The following is a 25,114-nucleotide window of genomic DNA, read 5'->3' on the forward strand; positions in this document are numbered from 1 at the left end:
TGCATTTACAGAGAGCTTTGATAAGATAGGGTTCCGTTGTCAAGCTGCCGTAGACTCCCTTCTGAAACGGTCTCTATGGCAGCTACTGGCACGCTACTGTAGCTGCTGACAAGAGCACTTTAGTATTTGTGAAATTCAGCGTTAAAGTATCCTGTTTTTCCCCCACAACAAGATGTGATGCAAACCATGATTACATGCTCTTTCTCTTAAATGCTCAGCATTATAGTTGAAACTGCACCTTACATAATATTCAAAATGCCTTCCTGAAGTGGACAATATCCCGATATCGCTCTATGATATATAAAGGGCTTCAAATCCCTTCATCATACATCAAATCAATGTTATTTGTCACATGCGGCGAATACAATAGGTTTAGACTTTACCGTGAAATGCTTACTTATGAGCCCTTCCCAACAATGCAGTTTAAAATGATAAAAATACAAATAATAACACAAGAGGAATAAAATACACAAGAATGAAGCTATATACAAGGAGTAAGAGTGGCATCCTTACCCTACCTCTGTAAAACCGTAGCCCCACTCAGCCATCAACTGGCATGCAGCTCATTGATCATCTGATGACGTCTCAATAGCTGCAAAAGCTCAGTTACTCACTCACTACTTATGAGAGCGGGGGACACCATGCACGATCAGACTTCTGTATAGAACCGTTGTTGCATCTTTATCTGTGTCTTTGTAAGCTGTTAGTCTGATATTAAAATGGAAAGAGCACGCTTGACAGAGGTGTACTTGTTGCATGAAGGTCAATATCATTGGTTCAGCTCTTGACACACAGTTATGATCTGGAAATGGTGGGCCATCTTGTCACCCCATTTGACATGGAGCTAGACAGGATAACGCTTGAGGCTTTTGTGCTATCCGTTGTGGGAGACAGCCACAGCCTTACAGGGAGGATTATAACAAACTCTTTCCCAATAGGATTTCGGAGGTTTCATTTTCACTTGTCTTGAGTTTAGCTAACATTTGTGACAAGATTGTGATCATGAAAAAGGAAAGTATGACATATATTTTATATCACTATCATGCACATGCACCCTCACGCATAAGGATGGTTCTGGAAAGACTGATACATGTTTGATAGTGTCTTGATGCTGTATTGTTTGTCCTTCATGCTCTAATACTTTCATGTTACCCCTTCCTTGTGTTTTTTGTAATAAATAATTATATATATATAATTATATATATATATATATATATATATATATATATATATATAAAAATTGTGACAATGTGGCTATTTGGAATGGTCCCTGCAGCATCCTTGAAATCTTGACAAGGTTGTGACTTTTAGTTTTTATTGATTATTAGTTTGAGCTATTAGTCATTAGCTTATTACCCAGCATTTGTGCATTTATACTAAGACATTTTCACTAAGAAATGCCTTTACAAACTGATGGATCTCTACGGTTGCTCTTACTTGTCTCCATTGATTAGCTATTTGTCCGCTTGCTTCTGTCTATGGTGCTGCAACATCCAAAGGAAACACTTTCTAAAAATCAAATCAAATTTTATTGGTCACATACACAGATTTAGCAGATGTTATTGCAGGTGTCGGAATGATGCATTGGGCTGACCACACCACCCTCTGGAGAGCCCTGCGGTTGCGGGCGGTGCAGTTGCCGTACCAGGCTGTGATACAGCCTGACAGGATGCTTTGAATTGTGCATCTAAAAGTTTGTGTGGGTCTTAGGGGCCAAGATGAATTTCTTCAGCCTCCTGTGGTTGAAAAGGCGCTGTTGCGCCTTCTTCACCACACTATGTGTGTGGGTGGACCATTTCAGATTGTCAGTGATGTGTACTCCCAAGGAGCTTGAAGCTTTTCACCTACTTCACTGCGGTCCCGTCACTGTGGATAGGGGGGTGCTCCCTCTGCTATCTCCTGAAGTCCACGATCAGCTCCTTTGTTTTGTTGACGTTTTTGCGAGAGGTTATTATCTTGTGAAATTTCATGGTGTGTTGAACTTGATATTGCCAAAAAGATGTTGCTAGGACATTAGGCCTACTCACTAAGATGGTTCATCGTCATCAGCAGCATCAAAACAAAATAGGTGTAGATTGCGAATTGTAAGATGTTTACCCTTCCTGTCTGAGCCAATTTACAGTCTCGGCATCCCACGCACGCCCCCTTCCCTACCTTAGCTCCCGTTATTAGACATGCCACCCGCTAATGTCTGACAACAGATGGAAGGGCTCAGCACCCTTGACATCGAGCAGAAGGTTGTCACTGACCAGGAAAATAAACACACCGTTTTCCATGCCATGACATTCACTCACAAGTACTTTCAAGGTTACTTTCCCTCCCTTCTATTAGTGTTGTCACGATACCAGCATTTAGACTTCGATACCGATACCAGGTTTAGTATTACAATACTCGATACCATTACGATACTCGATACCAAAATGATAACATTCTAACCAGAGTCACAGAATGGCACTTGATCCAGACAGATAAACTTAGCTACTGCTCTGTTCAATTAATCATTGGGCATCTTTTGAGTTCAATATCATTACATTTGAACATTTTTCTGTTCATTTTTTTAAGAGACAGCCATGTATGCATTAATTTAATTAATTATACAATCAATTTGACTTTGTTTTACCAATCTAACTACAAAACAGCAGAATGGTGAACATTTATTTGAATGGTAAATCTCTACTGATACACTGGTTAAATGGAGATGTAGCCTAGAGCCATTCACAATACAGGTGAATGCGTATTATTGAATAGGAGTGTGTGCATGCAGTGAGTTATTGAGCTTGTTGTAGCTGACTTCATGGGGCTACAGATGACAAACAATCCTTTCCATTTAGGACTTACTTTATTGGCAACTACTAAGAGAACATATTTTATTGTACCAATTAACAACATTTGCATAGAAGAAGCAATCTCTTCATTTATAAAAATGTGGCTGTCTCTTTAAGAAATGAATGATGTCATTTGCCAGGCAGAATGTGGCTGTGGAATGTAGTGGAAAGTAGGCAAAGGAAGAGTTTTCGTTGGCAAAGAAGGAAGTGAATTAATAAAGTTTTTGGTGACAATCAGCTATGAAATCAGCATATTTTCACAAACAAAATACTTGGGTAGTGAATTCAGCTGTAAGGTAGCCTACAATTAAAGCTGGAAGCTACAAGTATCATCTTGCACTGTAATAATGTTCTAGCCTATGGACATTATTTTGCGAACAGTAATGAACAGTTTCAACATGCTGTGTTGCATTATTCAAGTGTGTTAACTTCTGTGCAGCATAAGTGGGGACTGGGGAGCTAATGCAGCACTTGAGAAATGAATGAGTAAATGGAGCAGACTACACACACACTATAATGAGGACTGCGCTGATAGACTTGATCCTCTCAATCAAGGGAGACAAGTGACAGAAGTAGGTCTCCTGAACATAACAAAAAATGTAGTACCTAAACGTTTTTGTTTTTTTATCGAAAATGTACCCAAGTTTCAGTATACCTTGCAACACTATTTTAGATAATGAGATTGTGGTGTACAGGGTGAAGTTAGACTGTTTGCTATTATCCCAGATTGTGATATTGAATTATTATTAAAGATTCTGAATAACATACTTGAAATAGAGCCGTATTTCACAGAATCTGCCACCTGCTAAGTGTTTATCGGTTGTTTGAATTTTAACTCCACTTGACTGGTTAAAATCGTTACCGCTGAGGGTGGCGCTGGAGTTCAAGGAAAGCATTGGGTGGTAAGATACATGTATGCACTTATGGTCTCTCTCCATCACGCTCCGTTTCTCGCTTATACCGGCGCATTTACTACAAGAACCGTTCTAAAAAAATCGCTCACCTGTCAGGAATAGAGAAAAGCATCTGTTGGCATGATGTATCATTCACCGCCACTCTTCCCTGTCTCTATGAGGACTGAAACCTGACGTGTAAAAGCAGAGAAGGCTGCCACTGCTCGCTTGGAGACGCAAAGGGGAAACTTCAGCAAGTGCTCTGGAGGAAGCGAGCTTCGCCGGGTGCGCTGGATGGCGTTGATCCGTTCTGCCAAAGCGTTCTAAAATATTGTCGGTTGAGCATCAAAAGTGAAGGAATACCAATCCATTCATGCTTTCCCTAATTTTGCCTGAGTCTGTCACAGACGCGTCGTGGTTTACGGAGGAAACTTAAATTCGATTTTGAAGACACTGTATGAAGGTAGGGTCGTTTCTTTTCCTTATTTTTTTTTTTGTTAGCAAGAAAGGTGTCCATGCAGCCTGTCCGAAATGTTCATTTGTTATTCAGTAGGCTACACGTCATTTGCTGCAATGCATTTTCTTTGATGCATCCCTCGGCTAATAGATTATTTTGATCCCAGTACGTGGACAAGGAGAACTATGTGCAGAGAGAAGGCTAATGAATGAGAGGTTGTCATTCCTGATGACGCCTACATATACCTATTAGGCTACTGACGTGATTGGCAGTTGTGCAAAGTCTCATAGGTAGACTAAAGATTTCGGTTCTCCCTCCTTTTTTTTCCTCAGTGACATTGCTCATTTGAAGGTCCACTTGAATCTTCAGGTATCTCTCATGTGTAGTGTGTTGTGAAACTCCTATGTCTGAACCCTCCTAGTTCTAGCCTGTTCATAGCATGCTTTGCTCTTTTGTGAATTTGATATGGAATGAGCCTTACATTTAATACAACCACTCCACAAGTAGCCTTCTGGACTGAAGGATGTCACAATAACTGCTTCCCTGAAATGGCAAGGCCATCCCAGCCCACCTGAGACTCTTCAGTGGGTCATTGATTTTCTTAGTTGGTTGAGGGTTCAGATGATTTAGTTTCTGAAACACACACACACACTGCACTATGTCTTATTGCCCTACCCCATGGATATGTTTGAAAGATCTTTGTCTCTTGAAGAACCTAGTTTGAGTAAAAAAAGCAACAACCTACATAATATGGAGGTTTGGAACTTAGATACGATTACATTAGCCATAGAAATAGATGGCTGTATGGGGATGCTGTAAAATACAGTAATACTTTATGTTAAAGCTGGGGTTTCTCTGGTTTGACCTGAAATGTTAATTGAATATGTTTGTCTCTGCTTCTGATTACGGTTTGGTGAACGAATGGTGAACACAGCCATCTGCATCACAAATACTACAGTACATTGAGTCTGACCTGGATGGAGGCAGCGACATGCTGCATATTTTCAACATAGTTGCTGTATGTGCCTATGGGGTTAACTTGTGTCGGTATCATATGTTCAACTAATTAAAAAAGTATACAGTCTGCTGTCCACAAAATGTTACGTATTTTCATGCAAAAGTGCATGTTAGTTCAAATATAATCTATAAAGGAAATATGTTAAAAAAAAATTATCTCGGCCCATTTTGGGAGTGTGTGTGTGTGTGTGTGTGTGTGTGTGTGTGTGTGTGTGTGTGTGTGTGTGTGTGTGTGTGTGACTAATCTACTCCCTCTGTGGTGATGTGGGCTTGTGTGACTGATTTGATCTTCAGCCTTGTCTCAAACTAGACGTAACATAGTAAATGTAAATCCGGGACACTCAAATTAGTATATATTACGTTTGGTATGGTTACATAAGACAGATTTAAGTACAGTGGTTGGTCGGGGTGGGTGGTCGTGTAACGCGAATGTTTAGCAACCCAAAGGTTGAGAGTTTGAATCTCATCACGGACAATTTTAGCTAATTAGCAACTTTTAAACTACTTACTGCTTTTTAGATACTTTGCAAATACTTATCATGTTGGCTAACCCTTCCCCTAACCATAACCCTTTAACCTCTAAACTTAAACCTAACCTTAATCCTAACCCCTAAATCTAACCCCTAGCCTCGCTAACGTTAGCCAGCTAGCTAAGGTTTTGCAAATTCAAAACATTGTTCGTTTTGGCAATTCGTAACATATCATATGAAATGTGTGATGGACATCCACAAATGAATACGAAATGTAACATATCAAACTAAATGGTGCATCTCGGATATACGTACAGAATAATACCAAATGCTCTGAAACCAGGTTGTGATATTCCACAGCGTAGCAGGACGCAATGCAGAGTCCTTGAAGTTTAACATACTGTATATACAAACTGTATATACAAACTAAAACATCTGAAGGCTTGTGCATCCAAGCAAATTAATATTCAAGCCACTCAAATTGTTGTCGTCACTATATCAAGCTAAAACATGTCAAAGTTCAATTTAGGTGACATTTACAATGCAGTGCTTTCATTTTGACATCATAAAGTAAAAAAACGGTCCTTTCAATGAAAAGTCTAATTCAAGATACACCGATCTTCATTGATCCAGGATCTATGCCCCAACATGTCTATAGCTTAATTCATTTCTACGTTTAATCTTGGATTTAGAAATTGCACTGTATTGTAGAAAGCCCTGGAAAACCCATTGCAATATATCTAAGAGAGTGTCTAAATTACACTAGTACTCATGACACAACCATGTAAATGGATTAACAGAATCTAGATTGACTGTTAGAAAAGGTGACTAACAAGAAGCAGCATTTTCCCCTGCATTATGTTATTGTCTTCCAATAGGTTGGCGTGGGAGTAGAGGGCTAGATGTAGCTACAGTATACACAACTGACCAATAGAAAACAAAGGCCAACTAAATACCCCACGTCCATATGGTAGTTGATATACTATGTTGCCCACCGAGTCAGCGTTTGTCAGACGTTTTCCTACCCTAAACTGAGTCTGTGGTCCACCCCATCTGTTGAGTGAATCCTATTACATGCTTTCTGCATCTCAATCCCACATGAATTGGGAAAGACTGGCAACATGTTATTGTATCGAATTAGCTTCTGCCAATCTTTCCTGTTCATCTGGGTTTGAGATTCAAATGTCTCAGTTCAACTTTAGACCCCCTTTGAGGTATACTTCAACAGAATTCAAGACATTTTGATTTGGGATGGACTATCGCTTTAGAGTATCATGGAATGTGTATCCGTCTAAGTGGTTGATAGGCAAAGACAGAGTACATACTGCATAGAAAAGTGAGTCCCTCTGCAAGGCTGACTGAATGTCTCATTAGTTTGGTGAAGTCTAAAATATGCCCCGTATTGCTCTTCTCACAAGGTATCATGCTGTGTAATCTCTAGTCAAGCTCTGCGAAATCAAGGAACTGTGTTGCACACATTGGATGTTTTGAAGCCTTTAAGAGCATAGACAGGCAACCAATGTTTTCATTACATATACTCTATCCTAAACATAGTCAGACTGTCTCTCTCTCTCTCTCTCTCTCGCTCTTACATGCACGCAAGCACACACAATACAATGCCTGTTTGTTCCCGTATCAACATGTTTGAATCTACTGAAGCAACATCTGTTGAGGATTTGTCATTTAGATTTTTGTGGATTTTAAATGTAAATATTTTATGAATTTATCTATAGCCAGTGAAAGTCATGTATCTTATCGCAGGCGATGGTAAATGTGTCAAAGGAAAGACATGAAAGCTGTGATGTATTTCAAAACAAGTTTCCTGTTTATCTCAAACGGCACTCTAAGTCTACATGTTGATTTCTGATGGATGATACAGAGATGTATGGATTCATAGGGGTTTTATGGGATTGCGAATCTTGTATGATTTGATGTCTGCATTAGAATTACAATGAAGCACTTAGTGTCACTTAAAATGCCATTCTTGCTGGTGGTAACTTGCTGATTTAAACAATGGTTTATTAGTCTGTGTTATGATCAGTGGTGTAGTTCTATTCTTGTAAGGGCCGGAGTGCTATTTTTAAAAAACATTTTATGACATATTTTCTCAATTCAAGTTGTACCGACAGATAATATATTACTTAATAGGCTATCTCAAAGAAAATGTTTATATTACACTCAAACACCCAAATTAGGCCCTCATTTCAAAGTAGGCCATTATCACTGTCAATCGCGATTGATGATTCATCACGTTTTACAGGTGAAACGTCCAAGCTGAATCCTGCATGCCGACCATTTTTATCTCAATCAGTTTCATGGGAATATGCAGCTAGATCTTCCTGAATGATGTAGGCCTACTACTGTTTTTGAGCGAATTTTAGAGAAGATGGTATTAATATGCTACAGCCTACCTTTTATTTTGTGTCAATCAAAACACATACCGTAGGTCTATTTAGCCTATTTAAGTGTTGTTGTTGTTGTCTAGCAGTAACGTTACACTATGCTATTATATTCGGTATGTTAGGCCTATGTAGAATAACCATTTAAGTGATCTTGCGAGACATTGATCCAGATTTGATCTCAACTTTATTAAACAAGCAACATTCTGAGAAGTGGCTCCGGTGTGTTCCTGCAGCAATACACACCTGTTGATATGTCATGTCATTACATTATTATGACTGTGTGACTGCCTTATGAGTCAGGGTTCAAGTAAATTGTCACGGAATGTTCAAAAGCATCCCTTTCACAATGTCAGTTTTTCAAGGCATTTACTCTTGCCTTTGTCTTCCCTTGTCTTAGTAAACTACACTCAATCATAGATATAAGATAGGATTTGCTACTGTCGTCTTATCTTATCTTGTAGGGTCATAATGGCCCGAACCTAACATAGCAAGTGCAAAATATTTGCCTGAGCTGCGTTTCTTTCTTTCTGATCCTGAAAAGAGAAAATCTAACTGTCGGGGGAGGTTCTCTTTTGCACTGTTGAACCAATCCAATAGATGTGGAGGAGGAGTTAAGGAGTGTTGCCTTGTTAACATCTAAAAGCAGTGCTAGCGATCCTGCAGATGGTGCAATGACCTTCATTATGACCATTTGTTAGACATGCATGGGGTGGACATCCCCCTTGACTACATTATTCTGTGATTATTAAACTTGGCATTAGCTCTTGTTGCTCACATCATTTTTATTAAGGAATGTTTTAATTGAAAATATTTGCAGCGATTTTAAAGAGGAAGAGACCATACCCATGTTGTGTCCCACCCTCTGAAAGGCTAATCCACTCACTGCAATGCATTTCTATCTCGCCAGGTGATACTGTATTACAGCCCTGCTTCCACCCGGGCTGGGCGCTCTAACCAATCACATTAGCTGTGTTCTTGACCTTTTTTTGCTGGTCCTCACAGTTGCTCAGAAGTGTTGAATCTCTGGCAGCATCACTGATAACATTTAAGAGGTGCCCTATACTTGTAATTTGTTTTCAGGCTTGAACAGAGTTTAATGTCGTTGCATTTGGACTTGCAATTATGTGGATGATTAGAACTTGATGAATGTAAGATAAATGTGTCTCAATGCAATAGTACTTGAATTTCTTACACATTAAAAACAACTTGTTTTATATAGTGCCAAATAAGGGTTATTTGGCTTGTAACATTCAAGTTCCCGGACATTTCTGGGGGGAATGGCAGAAGACTGACATTCCTGTCTTGCATGGAATATTAACAATATAATAAGGCCATTAAACCAGAATAAAATCCTGTATGGTTCTACAAAGGGTTTTAACCATAGCAGAACCCGTTTTTGTGTTATTTAGAACCTGTTTTTGAAGGTTTATAAAGAACTATGCTCATAAGGTTCTAAAATTGAACCTGTATGGTGCTATTCAGTAAAGAACCATTAAAAATAGGTTAAATATAGCCCCCAAAAAAGGGTTCCACTATGGTTAAAACCCTTTGTAGAACCATACAGGATTTGATTCTGGTTTAATGGCCTTATTATATTGTTAATATTCCATAGATTTTATTATTGTGTTTTATTAACAACTTGAATCAAGTGTGCTAGCTCTGAAATAGCTACAGGTCCTTGAAGAGAGAACAACCACAGGACTATACATGAGTTTTACTGGCTCTAGTCACTTATAACACAACATATTAGATAAACTGGAATGACACTCTCACTCATGGTTGCGCAAACCACGCCCCCAAATATTCGAATGAGATGCAGGCCCCACATTTTAATTATCACTAAAAGAGCAAAGAACCCTTTTGTAAACTGTAAAGAACCACTGAAGAGCTCAAAGTGTTCTTTGGGTCAGTATGTTTCCACATACCATCTCCCTTCCCAAAAAACCGTTGAGGAATCAACATTTTTTTTGTGTGTTGCCTACAGAATGTCACCTTTTATTTTAGGGTATTTTCATATCTGTTTTACCGTTTAGAAATTAAGGCACTTCAGGTGTAATACGTATTTGGACAAATTCACTTAGTGTATAACATTTAGTCAAAAGTTTAATATTTGATCCCATATTCCTAGTACAAAATGACTAAACTCAGCACAAAAAGAAATGTCCTCTCACTGTCAACTGCGTTTTTTTTCAGCAAACTTAACATGTTTAAATATTGTATGAACTTAACAAGATTCAACAACTGAGACATAAACTGAACAAATTCCACAGACATGTGACTAACAGAAATGGAATAATGTGTCCCTGAACAAAGGGGGGGTCAAAATCAAAAGTAACAGTCCGTATCTGCAGTGTACTGCAGTGCATCTTCTCCTCATGGACTGCGCCAGATTTGCCAGTTCTTGCTGTGAGATGTTACCCCACTCTTCCACCAAGGCACCTGCAAGTTCCCGGACATTTCTGGGGGGAATGGCAGAAGACTGACATTCCTGTCTTGCAGGAAATCACTAACAGAACGAGCAGTATGGCTGGTAGCATTATCATGCTGGAGGGTCATGTCAGGATGAGCCTGCAGGAAGGGTACCACATGATGGAGTAGGATGTCTTCCCTGTAATGCACAGCGTTGAGATTGCCTGCAATGACAACAAGCTCAGTCCGATGATGCTGTTACACACCGCCCCAGACCATGACGGACCCACGGTGTACCCACAGGCCTCGGTGTAACGCTCATTCCATTGACGATAAACGCAAATCTGACAATCACCCCTGGTGAGACAAAGCCGCAACTCATCAGTGAAGAGCAGTTTTTGCCAGTCCTGTCTGGTCCAGCGACGGTGGGTTTGTGCCCAAAGGCGACGTTGTTGCCGGTGATCTCTGATGAGGACCTGCCTTACAACAGGCCTACAAGCCCTCAGTCCAGCCTCTCTCAGCCTATTGCTGACAGTCTGAGCACTGATGGAGGGATTGTGCGTTCCTTGTGTAACTCAAGCAGTTGTTGTTGCCATCCTGTACCTGAACCGCAGCTGTGATGTTCGGATGTACCGATCCTGTGCAGGTGTTGTTACACGTGGTCTGCCACTGCGAGGACGATCAGCTGTCCATCCTGTCTCCCTGTAGCGCAGTCTTTATTGCCCTGGCCACATCTGCAGTCCTCATGCCTCCTTGCAGCATGCCTAGGCACGTTCACACAGATGAGCAGGGATCTCATAGCATGATTTGAATATGTATGAAAACACCTTCCAATAAGATAACACTGTACTGTGACCCCGTTAAAAAAACGTTTCATCTCAAATCGTGAATAATAATGATGAGTGAGAAAGTTCCAGATGCCACCAAGACTTCTCATCCTTCACCATTACCAATAACCCAAAAATAGGCTCAATTATCTTGGCTACTTTAGCTAGCTAGCTTCTTTACAACAATATGATGCAGTCAAGACAGGCACTACCAGATGGTATGATATATAACTTATGGCATCAACTTCTTTTTTTTCTCTCTCTCTTTCTAAGTTTTTTTTTGGCATGGGAAACACATGTTAAGAATTAAATATATTTTTTTACCTTTTATTTAACTAGGCAAGTCACTTAAGAACAAATTGTTATTTACAGTGACGGATTTTTACCTTGTCAGCCCGGGATTCGATCAACCTTTCAGTTACTGGCCCAACGCTCTAACCACTAAGCTACCTGCCACCCCTGACATTGCCAAAGCAAGTGAAGTAGATACTTTTTATAGTTTATTTCACTTTTGTTTATTAACAGTAAACATTACTCACAAAAGTTCCAAAATAATAAACACATTTCAAATGTCATTATGTGCAACTTGTTAAAGTACAAAAGGGAAAATAAATAAACATAAATATGGGTTGTATTTACAATGGTGTTTGTTCTTCACTGGTTGCCCTTTTCTTGTGGCAACAGGTCACAAATCTTGCTGCTGTGATGACATACATGTATTAATTGAATAGTGAAATCATTTCCACCACTAATATGTATGAAAACACCTTCAAATAAGATGCCAACGTACTGTCACCTCGTAAAAAAACGTTTGATCTCAAATCCAAAATGCTTGAGTATGGCTTATAGTTAAACGTTTTCAGCTTCAGGGGTGGTTGTTATTTCAATGTAGATGATCACGTTATGTAATGGGTATGTGGGGAAATCTTGGTGTTAGTACTACATCTGAGTACTTTGATTTATACATTGTGAAATGAAGAAGTGTGTAGTGGTTGGTGGTGCTGGAATATTCTTAGTGTCATACAGTGCATTCGGAAAGTATTCAGACCCCTTTTTCCACATTTTGTTACGTTACAGCCTAATTCTGAAATTGATTAAATAGGTTTTTTCCCCTCATCAATCTACACACATTACCCCATAATGACATAGCAAAACCTAGTTCAGAAATTTTAGCAAATGTATTAAAAATAAACTGAAATATCACATATTCAGACCCTTTACTCAGTACTTTGTTTAAGCACCTTTGGCAGCGATTACAGCCTCAAGTCTTCTTGGGTATGATGCTACCAGCTTGGCACACCTATTTGGGGAGTTTTTCGCATTCTTCTCAGCAGATCCTCTCAAGCTCTGTCAGGTTGGATCGGGAGTGTCGCTGCACAGGTATTGTTAGGTCTCTCCAGGGATGTTCAAGTCCTGGCTCTGGCTGGTCCACTCAAGGACATTCAGAGACTTTTTCCAGAAGCCACACCTGCGATGTCTTGGCTGTGTGCTTAGGGTCATTGTCTTGTTGGAAGGTGAACCTTCGCCCCAGTCTGAGGTCCTGAGCTCTCTGGAGCAGGTTTTCATCAAGGATCTCTCTGTACTTTGCTCCGTTCATCTTTCCCCTCGATCCTGACTAGTCTCCCAGTCCTTACCGCTGAAAAACATCCCCACAGCATGATGCTGCCACCACCATGTTTCACCGTAGGGATGGTGCCAGTTTTCCTCAAGATGTGACGCTTGGCATTCAGGCCAAAGAGTTCAATCTAGGTTTCATCAGACCAGAGAATCTTGTTTCTTGTTTCTTTAGGTGCCTCTTGGCAAACTCCAAGCGGGCTGTCATGTGCCTTTTATTGAGCAGTGGCTTTCATCTGGCCACTCTACTTCTGGAAGTTTCTCCCATCTCCACAGAGGATTCTAGAGCTCTGTCAGAGTGATCATCAGGTTCTTGGTCACTTCTGTGACCAGGGCCCTTCTCCCCCGATTCCTCAGTTTGGCCAGGCAGCCAGCTCTAGGAAGAGTCTTGGTGGTTCCAAACTTCTTCCATTTAAGAACGATGGAGGCCACTGTGTTCTTGGGGACCTTCAATGCCGCATAAATGTTTTGTTACCCTTCCCCAGATCTGTGCTCCTATACAATCCTGTCTCAGAGATCTACGGACAACTCCTTTGACCTCATGGCTTGGTTTTTGCTCTGACATCCACTGTCAACTGTGGGACCTTAAATAGACAGGTGTGTGCCTTTCCAAATCATGTTCAATCAATTGAATTTACCACAGGTGGACTCCAATGAAGTTGTAGAAACATCTCAAAGATGTATCAATGGAAATATTGCTCTTTCTGAAAGTGTTTTCCACTAACACTGAGTGTTGAAAACATTTAAGTCAAAGGCCTCCCTAGCTTACTGACTCTAAGTACTACTACTACTACTACTACTACTACTACTACTACTACTACTACTACTACTACTACTACTACTACTACCATGGGCAGATGGGACAAGAATTCAGCCCTGGCATTTTATCCACACCAACACACATTACTGCGTGTGCCGCCTTCTCACCATCTGCCTCCCTGTTGTGCTGTCTACCAGTCTCAGCATCTTCTCTGTTGTCACTTCTTATGAATACTTCTTATTCTTTGTCTCTTGCTTTCTGTCTGTGTGCTTAAGCTACTACTACTAACTTGTTCTCAACTGGCCTACCTGGTTAAACAAAGGTGAAATAAAAAAGCCTTATACATTATAAAAGCCAAGCTACCGACTTAGGCTCTATTGCAAATTAGTTCCTGTTTTATGTGTTCTCCTGAATCAGCACCTCCCCTAAGTGTTTATTACATTACAGGTCTCCATACTAACATGTTCTCCTGAATCATCACCTCCCCTAAGTGTTTATTACATTACAGGTCTCCATACTAACATGTTCTCCTGAATCATCACCTACCCTAAGTGTTTATTACATTACAGGTCTACATACTAACATGTTCTCCTGAATCATCACCTACCCTAAGTGTTTATTACATTACAGGTCTACATACTAACATGTTCTCCTGAATCATCATCTCCCCTAAGTGTTCATTACATTACAGGTCTACATACTAACATGTTCTCCTGAATCATCATCTCCCCTAAGTGTTCATTACATTACAGGTCTACATACTAACATGTTCTCCTGAATCATCATCTCCCCTAAGTGTTCATTACATTACAGGTCTACATACTAACATGTTCTCCTGAATCATCATCTCCCCTAAGTGTTCATTACATTACAGGTCTACATACTAATATGTTCTCCTGAATCATTACCTCCCCTAAGTGTTCATTACATTACAGGTCTACATACTAATATGTTCTCCTGAATCAACACCTCCCCTAAGTGTTCATTACATTACAGGTCTACATACTAATATGTTCTCCTGAATCATTACCTCCCCTAAGTGTTCATTACATTACAGGTCTACATACTAATATGTTCTCCTGAATCATTACCTCCCCTAAGTGTTCATTACATTACAGGTCTACATACTAATATGTTCTCCTGAATCATTACCTCCCCTAAGTGTTCATTACATTACAGGTCTACATACTAACATGTTCTCCTGAATCATCACCTCCCCTAAGTGTTCATTACATTACAGGTCTACATACTAATATGTTCTCCTGAATCATCACCTCCCCTAAGTGTTCATCACATTACAGGTCTACATACTAACATGTTCTCCTGAATCATCACCTCCCCTAAGTGTTCATTACATTACAGGTCTACATACTAACATGTTCTCCTGAATCAACACCTCCCCTAAGTGTTCATTACATTACAGGTCTACAGACTAACATGTTCCCCTGGTATCACTGTTGCCGCTAACTTTTACAGGTGGTGGCACCAGTCCACGATTTGGGTCAGTCCCACATCATTAGTAATTATCTTATATATACATTCATAGTGCTTTATTAAGAAGTATAATAAATAGACTACTGAAGTATTCAAGAAATACTTTGTTTCATTTAACACGTCCAAGCAGGAATGCATGATTCAATATATTTAGACTATAGATATATTTTCCTATAGAGATAATTTAGAGATTTTTATAGAGATGAATTACATCGTGCACATAAAGATAGCCAAACTAATATCATAGGCTAATTAATTTGGGGTTTAACACCTGAGGAAGTGGAAACTCAAAACACATTAACTAGATTGCCCACTGCCAGTAACCATTTATTCATCCAATAGTAAATGTAATGTCCTAAAGCACTTTGAAGTTGTGAGACTACCCATGAGACCAATAGGCCTACGCCCTCGCAATGGCCGGTGCGCATTTCACGCACTATTGTAAAAAGAGTTGCTATTGAGCTGAATATTTGAAATATTATACAATCAGAATGCATTTTTCTCTTGAGCACATGGCGGGGGGAGAGGAGAGTGGCTCACTCATCACAGCAGTGAGGCTACTGGGGCAGGTCAGACACTTTCCATACAGGAATCATGAGGATAATGCACTTTACCGATTGACCAGATCCTGGTTTTAGCCGCCCCAAAAATAGGACGTTTTTATGAGAGGTGACAAAGTAGAAAGTGATCTTTCTACATTCATAGGTACCCTTTCTATTTTTTACGATCCATGATGTTGTCTGTCTGACTGATGAGAGAGTCGGAGCAGGTCTTTTTGCTGATGCTGCATTTGACTTTGAATGTTTCTGTGCGTGACCTCCGCTCAGCCTATCAGACAACCGGGCCATCCCCCCTTGGCCGCCCGTTGCCGCTGATCAGCCGAAGGCTCATTATAGATAAGTATAACAGAGAAATTGCGCAAAAAACAACAACAACAAAAATGTATCATGTGCTGCCAGCCATGTCACCCTTTTCAGCATTTTATTTTTATCTACAAAACATATTTTCTGTGTGTGTCAATTTCCACCCAATTACACTTTTTTTCCCCAGAATTGGCGAATCTGTCCAACGATGACAATGACTATTAATACATTTTTTACATTTTACTCATTTAGCAGACACTCTTATCCAGAGCGACTTACAGTAGTGAACGCATACATTTCTTTTCTCCGTACTGGTCCCTCGTGGGAATCGAACCCACAACCCTGGTGTTGCAAACACCATGCTCTACCAACTGAGCCACACGGGACTAGTACTATTACTACTACCATTGCTAATGTTACTTTCAGTACCCCTACAGCTGCCAGCACTCTTATTAAAACTGATCAGAGCTCACCCAGATGTGACATTAAAGGTGTCAGTCAGACCATTTTAGCACCAGTTGACAAATTCTAGGATTGTATGAATGACTGATGACATTTGCGGCTTGTGGTGATTACCAATAATTGATGTCTTCAACATTTCATTCATGATGATAAAGCATAAAAAGTATGAAATCACTTCACAGAAATATCTATTCAGACTCGTCATATCCGTTCTTCAGCCGAGCAAGAGTAAGATAATGTGTGGTGAAAACGTATAGCTAGACGAGTGGTACTCATTGGGCAGCCCGCAGCTAGACGAGTGGTACTCATTGGGCAGCCCGCAGCTAGACGAGTGGTACTCATTGGGCTGCCTGCAGGGCACAAACTGCCCACAAGTCCTTCATGTGCGGCTTGCGGTGAGTTTCTAATTTTCCATTCAAAATGCATAACAATGATACAATTTCAATTCAATGTGTTTAATGCAAGCCTGAATCACTCCATTGAATATATCTATTGTTCCCTGGATGGCAGATAGATGGCAGTGTAGCGCAGCTGTTGAACAGAAAGGCCGAAATAGAACGTTTGCCGAAATAGAACGAAATTGCTCAGCTACAGCAACTGACACATATCAGTTTGCTACTAGCTAATTTTGCAGTCTGGTCGACATGGATCGATTTATTGTAAAAAAGAAATGTAAATCTATTGACAATGAAAATGAGGGGGAAGAGCTGGAGAACAATGTGACAGCTATGAACGAACAACCACCGGAGAATCATGAAAATCAGGAATATGGCGGCGGGGAAATGCAGTTAGCTAATGTAGCTAATGTGGCTAACATGGCTCCGGTGGCTAAGAGAAGGATACAGTCGATTCAAGAAGAACACAAAGTTCCAAGAGAAATGGACAGACAAGTATTTTTTTGTCCTGCATGATGGGACTAGCTCACTTTGTCTTATTTGCCATTAGACAGTCAATTATTTTCAATGAGAATTTTTTTTGCGACATTTCAAGTAACACATTGCCCACTTTGACAAAACATATCCGCCACAAAGCAACCTCAGAAACATCAAAATAGCGCAACTCAAAGGACAACAACAAATGACAGACAGATCTAGCACTGTTGCAGAGAAAAAGACAGGGGCAACATATGAGATTGCTTGGATACTCGCAAGAAACAAGAAGGCCTTCACAGACGCGGAGATTGTCAAATAATGTTTTTTGGCCTCAGCCAAAGTATTGTATGCTGATTTCACAAACAAGGAAGCTATTTTAAAGCAAATTAAGGGACTGCGACTCTCAGACTCGACCCTAACTAGGCGCATAGAAGACATCGGCGAGGACATCCATAAGCAACTGATTACTGACATATCCGTGGTGCCGTGTTTCATTATTGAGCTTGACGAAAGCACTAATGTAAGTGACATTACTCAATTATGTGTTTGGGTCCGCTTCCCTCAAAACGAGTCGTTCAGAGAGGAACTTTGACGTTTACTGCCCCTTCAGGGAGAGGTTATTCTGAAAGCCCTTGTTACATTTTTTGCTGATTTTAATAATATTGACTGGTCAAATCTGGCGTCTGTGTGCACTGACGGCGCCCCAAACATGCGAGGGAAGGAGAAGGGCCTGATGAGAAAGAGAGAGGATATTCCCGAATGTGTTATGTTTCATTGTATCATTCATCAGAAAGCACTTGTGGCTAAACTCAAAGACTGTGACTTGCAGGATGTGATGCAGCAAGTTGTGCGCGTGGTGAACATTATTATTGTGAGGGCACTGAATCACCGGCAGTTGTGCGACTTGCTGGAGGAATACCAGACAGAATACGGCGACTTGATATTTCACAATGAGGTGAAATGGCTGTCTCGTGGCGTTTTTAGAAAGATTTCTCTCTCTCCTCCCTCAAATCCGTGAATTTGTTGCAAGCAAAGGGAGAGAAGAGCCAGAGATGGATGATCCACAGTGGATAAGCTGGCTTTTAAAAAAAACTTACATCACCTGCCACCTGACACTGTGAATCTCCAGCTCCAAGGGAAAGCTAAAACTCCGGGCAAAATGTTGCATGTGGTCACAGAATTCCAAAATAAAATCACCGCACTGTTCATACCTGACAGACAGATTGTTCATTTCCCAAAACTCAGAGCTGAAGTTGGAGTTTGAGTCAAGATTCAAGGATATCAATGAGTACAAGGAGTTTTTCCAACTTCATTGACAATCCCTTTCATGTGCCAGTGTCATCTCTGACCCCAGTCATCACAGCCCTCTGTCCTGACCATGCTGGAATAGAGAGTGAGATAGTGGAGCTGCAGGCAAATGAAACATTGCAAGGTGAACTAAGAGCAGGTGTTACCCATTTCTGGAGCCTTGTCAGACAAAGAGTATCCACTTCTGAAGCAGTGTGTGCAGGACTTATTCATGTGAAGCAACATTTTCAACAATGAACATTGTGAAACAGAAACAGACTGACCAATGCACACCTGGATTGCCTCACAAGGATAGCAACAACAGACTATACATTTCAAATGAATTCAGTCAAGGAGCAGAAGGGACATTTTCGCTCATCCAACTACTGAGGTAACCCTTAATATGGGTCTTATACACTACCGGTCAAAAGATTTAGAACACCTACTCATTCAAGGGTTTTACTTTATTTTTTACTATTTTCTACTAGAATAATGGTGAAGACATCAAAACTATGAAATAATCCATGGAATCATGTAGTAACCAAGAAAGTGTTAAACAAATCAAAATATATTTCATATTTGTGATTCTTCAAATAGCCTTTGCCTTGATGACAGCTTTGCACACTCTTGGCATTCTCTCAACCAGGTTCACCTGGAATGCTTTTCCAACAGTCTTGAAGGAGTTCCCACATATGTTGAGCACCTGTTGGCTGCTTTTCCTTCACTCTGCGGTCCGACTCATCCCAAACCATCTCCATTTGGTTGAGGTTGGGGGATTGTGGAGGCCAAGTCATCTGATGCAGCACTCCATCACTCTCCTTCTTGGTAAAATATCCCTTACACAGCCTGGAGGTGTGTTGGGTCATTGTCCTGTTGAAAAACAAATGATAGTCCCACTAAGCCCAAACCAGATGGGATAGTGTATCGCTGCGGTAGCCATGCTTGTTAAATATACTGCTCAAAAAAATAAAGGGAACACTTAAACAACACATCCTAGATCTGAATGAAAGAAATAATCTTATTAAATACTTTATTCTTTACATAGTTGAATGTGCTGACAACAAAATCACACAAAAATAATCAATGGAAATCCAATTTATCAACCCATGGAGGTCTGGATTTGGAGTCACACTCAAAATTAAAGTGGAAAACCACACTACAGGCTGATCCAACTTTGATGTAATGTCCTTAAAACAAGTCAAAATGAGGCTCAGTAGTGTGTGTGGCCTCCACGTGCCTGTATGACCTCCCTACAACGCCTGGGCATGCTCCTGATGAGGTGACGGATGGTCTCCTGAGGGATCTCCTCCCAGACCTGGACTAAAGCATCCGCCAACTCCTGGACAGTCTGTGGTGCAACGTGGCGTTGGTGGATGGAGCGAGACATGATGTCCCAGATGTGCTCAGTTGGATTCAGGTCTGGGGAACGGGCGGGCCAGTCCATAGCATCAATGCCTTCCTCTTGCAGGAACTGCTGACACACTCCAGCCACATGAGGTCTAGCATTGTCTTGCATTAGGAGGAACCCAGGGCCAACCGCACCAGCATATGGTCTCACAAGGGGTCTGAGGATCTCATCTCAGTACCTAATGGCAGTCAGGCTACCTCTGGCGAGCACATGGAGGGCTGTGCGTCCCCCCAAAGAAATGCCACCCTACACCATGACTGACCCACCGCCAAACCGGTCATGCTGGAGGATGTTGCAGGCAGCAGAACGTTCTCCACGGCGTCTCCAGACTCTGTCACGTCTGTCACGTGCTCAGTGTGAACCTGCTTTCATCTGTGAAGAGCACAGGGCGCCAGTGGTGAATTTGCCAATCTTGGTGTTCTCTGGCAAATGCCAAACGTCCTGCACGGTGTTGGGCTTTAAGCACAACCCCCACCTGTGGACGTCGGGCCCTCATACCACCCTCATGGAGTCTGTTTCTGACCGTTTGAGCAGACACATGCACATTTGTGGCCTGCTGGAGGTCATTTTGCAGGGCTCTGGCAGTGCTCCTCCTGCTCCTCCTTGCACAAAGGCGGAGGTAGCGGTCCTGCTGCTGGGTTGTTGCCCTCCTACGGCCTCCTCCACGTCTCCTGATGTACTGGCCTGTCTCCTGGTAGCGCCTCCATGCTCTGGACACTACGCTGACAGACACAGCAAACCTTCTTGCCACAGCTCGCATTGATGTGCCATCCTGGATGAGCTGCACTACCTGAGCCACTTGTGTGGGTTGTAGACTCCGTCTCATGCTACCACTAGAGTGAAAGCACCGCCAGCATTCAAAAGTGACCAAAACATCAGCCAGGAAGCATAGGAACTGAGAAGTGGTCTGTGGTCCCCACCTGCAGAACCACTCCTTTATTGGGGGTGTCTTGCTAATTGCCTATAATTTCCACCCGTTGTCTATTCCATTTGCACAACAGCATGTGAAATTTATTGTCAATAAGTGTTGCTTCCTAAGTGGACAGTTTGATTTCACAGAAGTGTGATTGACTTGGAGTTACATTGTGTTGTTTAAGTGTTCCCTTTATTTTTTTGAGCAGTGTATATCACAGACAGTGTCACCAGCAAAGCACCTCCACACCATAACACCTCCTCCTCTGTGTTTTATGGTGGGAAATAGACATGCAGATATCATCCGTTCACCCACACCGCGTCTCACAAAGACACTGTGGTTGGAACCAAAAATCTAAAATTTGGACTCCAGACCAAAGGACAAATTTACACCGGTCTAATGTCCATTGCTCGTGTTTCTTGGCCCAAAAGTCTCTTCTTCTTATTGGTGTCCTTTAGTAGTGTTTTCTTTACAGCAATACAACCATGAAGGCCTGATTCACACAGTCTCCTTTGAACAGTTGATGTTGAGCTGTGTCTCTGTGAAGCATTTATTTGGGCTGCAATTTCTGAGGCTGGTTACTCTAATGAACTTATCCTCTTCAGCAGAGGTAACTCTGGGTCTTCCATTCCTGTGGCAGTCCTCATGAGAGCCAGTTTCATCATAGCGCTTGATGGTTTTTGCAACTGCACTTGAAGAAACGTTCAATGTTCTTGAAATTTTCCAGATTGACTGACCTTCATGTCTTGAAGTAATGATGGACTGTTGTTTCTTTTTGCCTATTTGAGCATTTCTTGCCATAATATGGACTTGATCTTTTACAATATAGGGCTATCTTCTGTGTACAACCTACCTTGTCACAACACAACTGATTGGCTCAAATGCATTAAGAAGGAATTAAATTCCACAAATTAACTTTTGAGAAGGCACACATGTTAATTGAAATGCATTCCAGGTGACTACCTCATGAAGCTGGTAGAGAGAATGCCAAGAGTGTGCAAATCTGTCATCAAGCCAAGGGTTCCATATGTGTTATTTCATAGTTTTGATGTCTTCACTATTATTCAACAATGTAAAAAATAGTAAAAATAAAGAGACAAATTTGAATGAGTAGGTGTTCTAAAACTTTTGACCGGTAGTGTACATGTGATGTAGCCTATTTGATGTGTGTATGTATATATTTGGGATGTGCTGTACATCAAATCAATTGCATTTACTCTAATGCTCTGAATTTGCTCTGTGGTGGCTAATTTCTGCATTACCAAATGAGGAGTTACAAACACACCAGTCCGAGTTAACTACATCTTTAATACTTAAGATACTTTTGCAAAAGTTCTTGACCCCCAATAATGCAATCTCTCGAATGAATCATTTAATGAGGTGATTACAGAATGGCTACAGGGATCTTTTATAGCAACGATACAGCCCCTTCAACGTACATTGACAAACCACAGATACTTAGTAACAGTTCACAAAGGTTAAGTTTTGTATGACAGATATCAATAAAACACATCAGACAGTAACTGCTATGTCAACAGGATTAATGGTATAGCCCAGTATCTGGTCTCCTTAGAACTGTCCCTCCCTGGTACGGTATTGAACAGAACTGTTTCATCCAATGGCATATATCAATTGTCAACTCTAGATACTCCTATCTCAAGCAAACCCCCTCTTGACCCCACTCCTGGACAGGCTCACTGGGGGGAGTGAGCCTCTAGGCCATATATTATCACAGGATAAGTGTGAGATCTAAGAGAGGACATACAAGAGTCCATTTACTGCCATAATCCTCCCCACAATAAAGAAAAGGAGGGTGTGACTTGCTCACAGACATTGTGGAGACAAGTCATTGGTTCCCCAGTAATCACGCCATCCCTTCACATGGTTTAAGCATAGGTAAAGAGACATTCACATATGAAGACAATATTTCATTCTGTCCTCCTCTCTTGCTGATATTCTGCAGAGCAACAGAGACAAGTAAAAGACAAGTCTGACCTCTCCCCTCTCTGGCCCCCAAGTGACTGAGCCCAAGTTAAGGGAAACGTGCAACTGAAACATACCGGAGTCCAAAGGACACTTTCTAATGACAAGTATCTCCCATAAGCATATTATACTAATAAAACATCTTAATTATCTATGTTACCCAACTAATTCTGATTCATCCACGACATTCCCCTCTCAAGGGACTCCGTCCTTTCTAGAGAATCAGAACAGTAACGTTACAGCGGAACCAGTGTCTAAACACAGACATCATCACAACAGAAAAGACAGTCATCCCTCTGTGTCCCCTCTCAACTTAAAAGAATATCACCAGATTTACGAACATTCATTCACATAGAACATACATATATTCTACATAAACCAAAAATCACAAAACAATAACTCATTGCATGGGGTTCCTGCACATAACATCCCAAGAAACTCAGCACTGTCTCTTATTACCATCCCCCAACATTTACTAAACACTCTAGCAATTTGTCTGGGAAGGCTATGATACACAGTCACCTGCACGAACCCAAGAAGAAAAAAAAAATGCATACAGTTTATGAGATTCAAAGCTATATTTTCCATAGACAGTAAAAAGCACATAATTGCATAATGCAGTGCATGCACCAATGGAGTTTAATACAATAATCTTTAGTTATCTATCACACTCCAATGGATCAGCATAGTATGTTGGAAATGACTATTTCCATCCCAGAAACTACGATTATCATATCTTGTTGAACAAATCCAGGTAGTGACTCCTAGTTAAAATAAAATGTACTCCCTTGGTGCCTAATGAACATGACCCAAGATAAGCATCATGATTCCACTATTTATAAGGCAATGCCTATAGATCCAATAGATTAGGATAATTTACACTCTCCAGATCAGAGTTCACCCATGTCATTCACCCATGGCATGCTTATAATAACCTCAACATCCTTAGATTGTTTTGATTGTTGTTTGATTGTTGTTATGAACTATCTCCAATACATTAATTTCTTCACCCATTTAGATATTAACATATTCAACTCAAATCAATCCTTCAGTTTTAAAATAAAATCATAATTAGAACTCAGTTAATTATCCAACCAAACTTTTCAAAATGACATTGCTCAGTGATTCAAATTGGACTCCTCTCACACTCCTGAGAGAAACATGAGAGAAAAGCAGTTGATAGCTTAGATCGGATACTGTACACCGGTTGCTGGCTCGGCCATTCCTCTCAGTAGAAATGGTTCGGACAGGGCCATATTCAACGCCTTCGTCACTCCTTCTTCAGCCAATTAGAGGGGGATTGAGGTACACACACTTTTCGGTCCAATTATCTCTTCCATGCATTAAGATACCGTCTGATGTCACTTTTCATGATAACCTCGAAAGAACAGATCAGAACAACAGTTTAGTTCAGTTCATTCACTACATGATCAATTATTACTTTTACCAATTATTCTTAATACAAATGTCTAAACATTATTCAAAGAGAATAACAACACATTCTATTGAAACTATTCTTTCAAATTGGTTAATACTTCCCATCACAATTTCAACTCCATCGCAGAGCCACAGAATCAGGAACTTAGACCTATAACCCATCAGGAATAGAATAAAACAGAACAAACAACACAACAATACACTCCTTCACATATCACTCAAGGTGTGTAAACTTTAATCCAAATTTCAAAGAACTGAATCCAAACCCTCAAAGGACTGTATCCTCCCCCATTTTTTAACACATGACTCCATGAGAGTAATGTATAAAAAAACACTACTACAAATCAAAAGATAAAACAAAATGTCAAATAACATAACCAAATGAAAATCACAACTCTGAAAACCTCCACAAAGAAAAAATTATTTACCCATATGGTCATAGGAAAACAGACTTCAAGCAGCCTACCCTTAGTGAAAGGCAATGCCCTATATCACATAGGTTCAAATTCTAAGAACTTTAAATTCCATCATAATTATACATTTCACGAATTACCTTTAAAATCAGTATAACAAATGACCTAAAATGTATTATCCAAATGGCTTTCCCATGAGGCTGATCAGACCACACAGGAAAACCCAGACAAAGGTCATAAGTCAAACCACCCCTTCACAGAAATGTTTCTTACTATCTTAGACAAAAAAAAATTCAAACATCAAACAT

General features: G+C 40.6%; 1 protein-coding gene across 1 annotated transcript in view; it reads left to right on the forward strand.

Moving 5' to 3' along the window:
- Window positions 1-2,624: 2,624 nt before the first annotated feature.
- The window catches only part of LOC106578947 (protocadherin-15), a 332,275-nt gene continuing 309,785 nt past the window's right edge, over window positions 2,625-25,114 (forward strand). The window contains exon 1 of the mRNA XM_014158252.2: window positions 2,625-4,181. The gene's annotated coding sequence lies outside the window, so the exon portion shown is untranslated. The remainder of the gene's footprint in view (window positions 4,182-25,114) is intronic.

The sequence above is a fragment of the Salmo salar genome, chromosome ssa19 (assembly GCF_905237065.1).
Source record: "Salmo salar chromosome ssa19, Ssal_v3.1, whole genome shotgun sequence".
NCBI lineage: Eukaryota > Metazoa > Chordata > Actinopteri > Salmoniformes > Salmonidae > Salmo > Salmo salar.